The 6,624-nt window shown below is 37.0% G+C and overlaps 1 pseudogene; it reads left to right on the top strand.

The window, feature by feature from the left end:
- Window positions 1–2,032: 2,032 nt before the first annotated feature.
- LOC130706505 (ubiquitin carboxyl-terminal hydrolase 44-like) lies at window positions 2,033–4,997 on the top strand (annotated as a pseudogene).
- The last annotated feature ends 1,627 nt before the right edge of the window (window positions 4,998–6,624 follow it).

Raw genomic sequence — 6,624 nt, 5'->3', positions numbered from 1 at the left:
TTCCTCACAGTTTCCTGTGTATTAGAAATTCATTATTTTTGGTGCTTATTTAGTTGGTTGAATGAATGCAAGAAAGAAAATACATGCATCTTATTGAGGTATCAGCCCTTAGCAGATTCACTACAGATGTTTCTGCGTTCATTCGTTTGATAAGTGTTTATTACATAACTACTATGTTCCAGACACTGTAATGTCCTATGGGAATTCGTCAATGAACCAGTCCAAAATCCATGTCATCATGGAAAGCAGTTACCACTTAACTTCCCAGGATATTTTACAGTGACTTGTTTGGAAGACAGGAGTTTTGTAGCACAGCCCCTCAAGCTTTAGAAAGCAACTGCAGTATTAAGCTCCTGTCATGTGATTTGTCATGCCCAATTGCACATTGCCCTCATTCCTGCACTGCATGTACCCTCCCTGTCTCTGATTCTTGTGTTTGCTTTTGCTCAGACTTAATCTCTCCTGCTGTGTTGACTCAACATTTGACTCTGACCTGCCTCTGAGTCCACTGACACTACTTTCCCCTCACAGACTAACTATTGGCATATTGCTCAAGCACTCCCAGGCATTCATGATCACCTTCACTGCTCCTGTCAGTGTACTAACAGCTTGCTGTAACCTTGTCCTTCTGCTTGGCTCCACATAGGATATATATTGACTCACCGGTCATTCTGTGTATAAATGTAACTGTACTGCACTTTGTGCCAGTGGCAGACAGACATAAACCAAACACTTCTTTACTGAGGACCTGGTGAGTGCCCAGCATCGTGCTAGGCAATGTGGGGAGAAACAAAGAAGTAACCATCTTCCCCCCCTTCCCCACATGCACATTTATAAAAATGTATCCTCTAGTTGAGGTACTGATAAATAATTTGTACAAAGGAAATTGGTGAATGCATTATGACCTCTTTCTCCACTCCTTTTCTGCCTCATTTACCTCTACAGTCTAAGACTAGATTTGTAGCTCTTGGTCTGTAGCCTGAATTAAAAAATAATAGTTGTAGGAGAGTATATCTAGAATTCCATCATACTTATATTTAACTTCTATGAATTCAACTTTAAATGATAATTTAATTTAAATAAAATACTGTTAAATTATGCACACATATGTATTTCCTCTTATGTACCATAATTGCTATCTAATACTTTATAAAGTATATGTAGTCACATATATGTTACTCTCCAAGATTGCATACCAAAATAATATTTGTCCCAGTGTTTCTATGGGCAATGTAAAAGAAGCATAGAAAAAATCAAGAGTAATTTTGACCAAATGTTACTTTAAACATTTTTAATGTTTTTTTTTTTGGGGGGGGAGGTGAGAGTGAGGTCCAAGAGGGAGGGGATATATGTATACATTTAATGTTATTTTTAACTTAAGGAATGCGTTTATAACATAATCCCATGTATAAAATGCTACTCTGAGTAAGTAGAGCTGATAGAGATTAGAAAGGGGAGTAAGGCAAGTCACGTTGGAGTAACCAAAGTAAGGAGGGTACATATGCAGCCATTTTATTTTATTTTTTCCAATTTTTATGAAAGCATTTCCTAAATCTAAAATGTCCAAATATTCATACAGGTTCCACGGGAAAAATGACTTCAGAAATGAGTTTCTAAAAATAAATCATTTGGTGTTTACAGCAAAGGTATTGAACTGCCACAGGTAAAGAATGAACTGCTTCCTCTTCAGCATATATATGAAAGCTTATAAATAGTTGATAAGCCATCGGCTACCATGTAAAAGTGACAACATGTGCGTTTAGACTCATATAAAAGTTAATGCTGCACCGACGCGGAGTTGGAGCCCAGAAGTGGGTTCCCAGCCTCAGGTGGACAACCTATCCGTCCACAGTCACAGAGCAGAGCAGCCTGCCCCCTCCCGGCACTCCGAAGTGGGGGGACGGAGGCAGGGTCGGCTGCAGCTTCACGCTGAAGAGCGCTAAGATGGCCGCTCTGGATCGGGATCTTTCCAGATGCTTCAGGTGTTGTGAACAGAGACTTGTTTGGATTATGTATTTCTCAGCTAGACTAAATGCTAACAACGGATAAGTGCAAGCACATTGGGCAGTTGAGGCTTGTTTAAGACCATTCCATCCTCAACACTCAGAAATGGCATTGTGTGGACTGCAATACAACTGAGTTGATTTGTGCTTGCGTTAGCAGTTCCTGTGTTGTCTGTGGAAGATATATTAAAGAACCTGCACTCAAGCACTTTCAAGAAAGCAGTCATCCTGTTGCATTGGAGGTGAATGAGATGTGTTTTTTGTTGTTGTTGTTGTTACCTTTGTGATGATTATGTTTTTAATGATAATGCAACTGGAGACTTGAAGTTACTATGAAGTACATTAAGTGCAATCAAAAGTCAAAATTATCACTGCAACACTGGTAGTGGAAGTATTTTACAGTCTATGGGTACAAGTGATGATTCTTATTTCTTACAGGATGGCACACACTCTCTGCTTCAAAACGTATGTCAGATGTATACTGCTCTTTGGCACAGGAGAAGGATACTAATGGGTAAAATATTTTGAACTTGTTTTAACAGTCACCCATTGGATGAAAAATGTAAGAAGAACAATTTCAGGAAAAAATAGCAAAAAGAGAAGTGAAAAAAAGACTGCAAGAATTAGAGTATCAAGTTAAAGCAGGATTGGAAAGTATGTCTCCAAGAAAGAGTTTACATTTGCAAGGTCTAGATCAGTCCCCCACAAGATAAATAGTTCCTGTTCAAGTACCACTTCAAACCTTAGCATCACCAGCAAAAGATGAAGTAGTATACACCTCAGAAGATGTAAGATTAAAAATTCAAGTGACATGCACCCCAATGTTCATTGCAGCAATATTGACAATAGCCAGGTCATGGAAGCATCCTGGATGCCCATCGGCGGATAAATGGATGAAGAAGATGTGGTACATATATACAATGGAATATTGCTCAGCCACAAAAAGGAATGAAATTGGGTCATTTGTAGAGACGTGGACGGACCTAGAAACTGCCATACAGAGTGAAGTAAGTCAGAAAGAGAAAAACAAATATTTTATATTAATATATATATGTGGAATCTAGACAAATGGTACAGATGAACCAGTTTTCAAGAAAGAAATAGAGACACAGATGTAGAGAACAAACGTATGGACACCAAGGGGGGTGGTGGTGGTGGTGGTGGGATGAATTTGGAGATTGGGATTGACATATATACACTAATATGTATAGAATAGATAACTAATAAGAACCTGCTGGATAAAAAATAAATAAATAAAATAAAATTTTAAAAATTGCCGGTGATTCCTCCATTAAATGAACGCCAATTGTAACTCTTTTTTTTTTTTTTTTTTTTTTTTTTTAATTTTATAGCTACTTTATTTATTTATTTATTTATTTTTGGCTGTGTTGGGTCTTCGGTTCGTGCGAGGGCTTTCTCTGGTTACGGCAAGTGGGGGCCACTCTTCATCGCGGTGCGGGGACCGCTCTTCATCGCGGTGCGCGGGCCTTTCACTATCGCGGCCCCTCCCGTTGCAGGGCACAGGCTCCAGACGCGCAGGCTCAGTAGTTGTGGCTCACGGGCCCAGCTGCTCCGTGGCATGTGGGATCTTCCCAGACCAGGGCTCGAACCCGTGTCCCCTGCATTAGCAGGCAGATTCTCAACCACTGCGCCACCAGGGAAGCCCCCAATTGTAACTCTTGGTGTAACAGGATTGAGAAATTTTGGAAATACTTGCTATATGAATTATGTTCTTCAAGTATTGAGTCATTTACTTATTTTTTGACAATATTTTTCAAACTTGATCTGAACAGATGGCTGGCTGTGACAGCTAGTGATAAAACAAGATCATCTTAAAGGCATCCTACAGTCACAGATACAGTATATCAAATGAATGAATGCCAAGAAAAAGAAACAGGCTCTGTTTGCTCCAGACATCCAAGTTTATCATCAGGACTAAGTGGTGGAGCATCAAAGAGTAGAAAGATAGAACTTATTCAGCCAAGGAAGCCAAGTTCATAATACACTTCTCTCTGTCATGAATTGCATACTTTGTTCCAAGTTATGTGGTCTGGAAAGTGGGCCTTGGTCACACCATTTGCTATGCTACCCTCAGTATGGAGATTAATACCTGATTTTCGAGGTTATGCCTAACAAGATGCTCGAGAAATTATTTGTGAGCTTTTGGATAAAATACAGCATGAACTAGAGACAACTGATACCAGGATACCATCTCTTATCCCCACTTCTCAAAGGAAAGTTATCAAACACTTTATGAATGTTGTGAATAACATTTTTCATAGACAACTTCTCAGTCATGTTACATGTCTTGCATGTGAAAACAAATCAAATATCATAGCACCCTTCTGGGACTTGTCACTGGAATTTCCAGAAAGATACCAATGCAATGGAAAAGATACTACTTCCCAGCCGTGTCTGGTTACTAAAATGTTGGCCAAATTCACAAAAACTGAAGCTTCAGAAGGAAAAATTTATATATGTGACCAGTGTAATTCAAAGCATAGAAGGTTTTCCTCAAAACCAGTTATACTCACAGAAACCCCCATACAGCTTATGATTTTCCACCTACTTCAGGTTCTCAGAGTACATCTCAAACGATTCAGGTGGTCAGGTCATAATAATTGAGAGAAGATTGGTGTTCATGTTGGCTTTGAAGAAATCTTAAACATGGAGCCCTATTGCTGCAGGGAATCTCTGAAATCTCACAGACCAAAATGTTTTATTCATTACTTACCTGCTGTAGTAATGCACCACGGGAAAGGATTTGGCTCAGGACATTACACTGCCTAGCGTTATAATTCCGAAGGAGGGTTCTGAGTACACTGCAATGATTCCAAGCTAAACATGTGCACTATGGATGAAATATGCAAGGCCCAAGCTTATATTTTGTCTTATACCCAGCGACTTACTGAGAATGGACATTCTAAACCCCTGTCTGGTAGCCAACATCCCAAAGAAGAAATTGATACCTCTTCTAATGAAATCCTTAGTTGATCCAAAGACAGTGGGTCTTTCTTCTTGCGATTTATATATATATATATATATATATATATATATATATATATATATATATATGTGTGTGTGTGTGTGTGTGTGTGTGTGTGTGTGTGTGTGTGTGTTTTAAAAAGGCTGACTTAACAATTTTAAGCTTCATTGTTTTTATTTTCTTACTAATCAGTGCACACTATGTTTACACATTTTGTATCTAACTACAATAAATCTCTTTTTTTACAGAGACAAATTAGCATAAGTATATGTATATCAATGACAGCAGGTAACTAAACATTTTTCAAGTACCTGGGAGTTTTAAACTTCTAGTGCTTACCTCAGACTGGTGTTACCTCTTTTATATATTGATGTCTTAATTGGCTCACATCATGAATTTGTGCAGTCTTCTACTGAAGAATTTCAGGTGGCATCATTTTATACATTTCTTATTTATCTTTTGTAGCTATTTTCTATACAAATTCTTATTAGACAGAATATTAGACTTTCTTCACTAATAGTCTTACCAAAAACAAGGCATTTCTTTCAGATTTGTATATTGGAAGTTACGTTTGCTCCCTGAAGGGAGTTAAACTACTACAAAGTAAAATGTCAAGGTATCATCTAAATACTCATTGATCACACTTATTAATATTTCTGAGGCTTTGTGTGTTACAGGGCTCAGAATAGACATTACTTTGGTTAATGGAACTTCCTTTTCCAAAAATTTATTAAGTTTTTATAATTGTTCTTTATTTGGTCTAGTCAAACTGCATACAAATGAAGATGACAGCTTTATAAGTATTAGGTTGAAAAAGACCTCTATTAGGAAATTTTCCTTAAATTTTAGAGAAAAAGTCATCTGGGGAAGCTGATCCTGAAGTGCAATGAGAATTTATCACTGAACAAGGAAATCATTCATGCCAAAAATACAGGTTGAGTATTAAACGGCTAAGGTTTAAAATAATTCACCTATTAAATACCTATACAAGTTGTTACTTCAATTGTTAACAAAATTATACCTCATTAAAGATTTATGTCGTCAAGATAAAAAAAAAAAAAAAAAGCTAAATTTGTCATCCAAAACTATTTACGTAGGTATTACACTCTTTCGGCACTGATTCTCTTTAGCTCTGATATTAGCCTGGGTTAATAAACTAAAAATGTGTACTGGGGGATGTAAGAAATATTGATTTTTCAAGTTTTCTTATTAGTAAAGTGATAGATGACACAACTTTTAATTATATTCTTTATGTCACATCAACTCCCAGAACATATATTTTATCTTCCTGCCATTCATTTTTTAAATGAATATATATTTTATCTTCCTGTATTCATTTTTAAAAATTTTGACAAAATATTTCAATTATAGCAAATATGTAATTGACAAGAAGTCATTTCCTATCTAACTGGTTTACCTTTCTGTATGACTCGTTTGCATCTATATGTACACAGCTGTAAAGTGAAGTGAATTCAGTTTCATTTGTTCAATGTAAACAAAGTGTGCCATTTGGGGAAAAAATCATGTAAACAAGCAAACCAAATCATTCTGTCAGGGGTCTCAGTCATTATTCATGGTGGGATGTATGGAGCTCACATATATAGTAAGATCAGTTGAAATGACATGGCAAATACC

Source organism: Balaenoptera acutorostrata, chromosome X, assembly GCF_949987535.1.
Source record: "Balaenoptera acutorostrata chromosome X, mBalAcu1.1, whole genome shotgun sequence".
NCBI classification, from domain to species: Eukaryota; Metazoa; Chordata; class Mammalia; order Artiodactyla; family Balaenopteridae; genus Balaenoptera; species Balaenoptera acutorostrata.
This window is presented reverse-complemented; position numbering and strand designations above follow the sequence as displayed.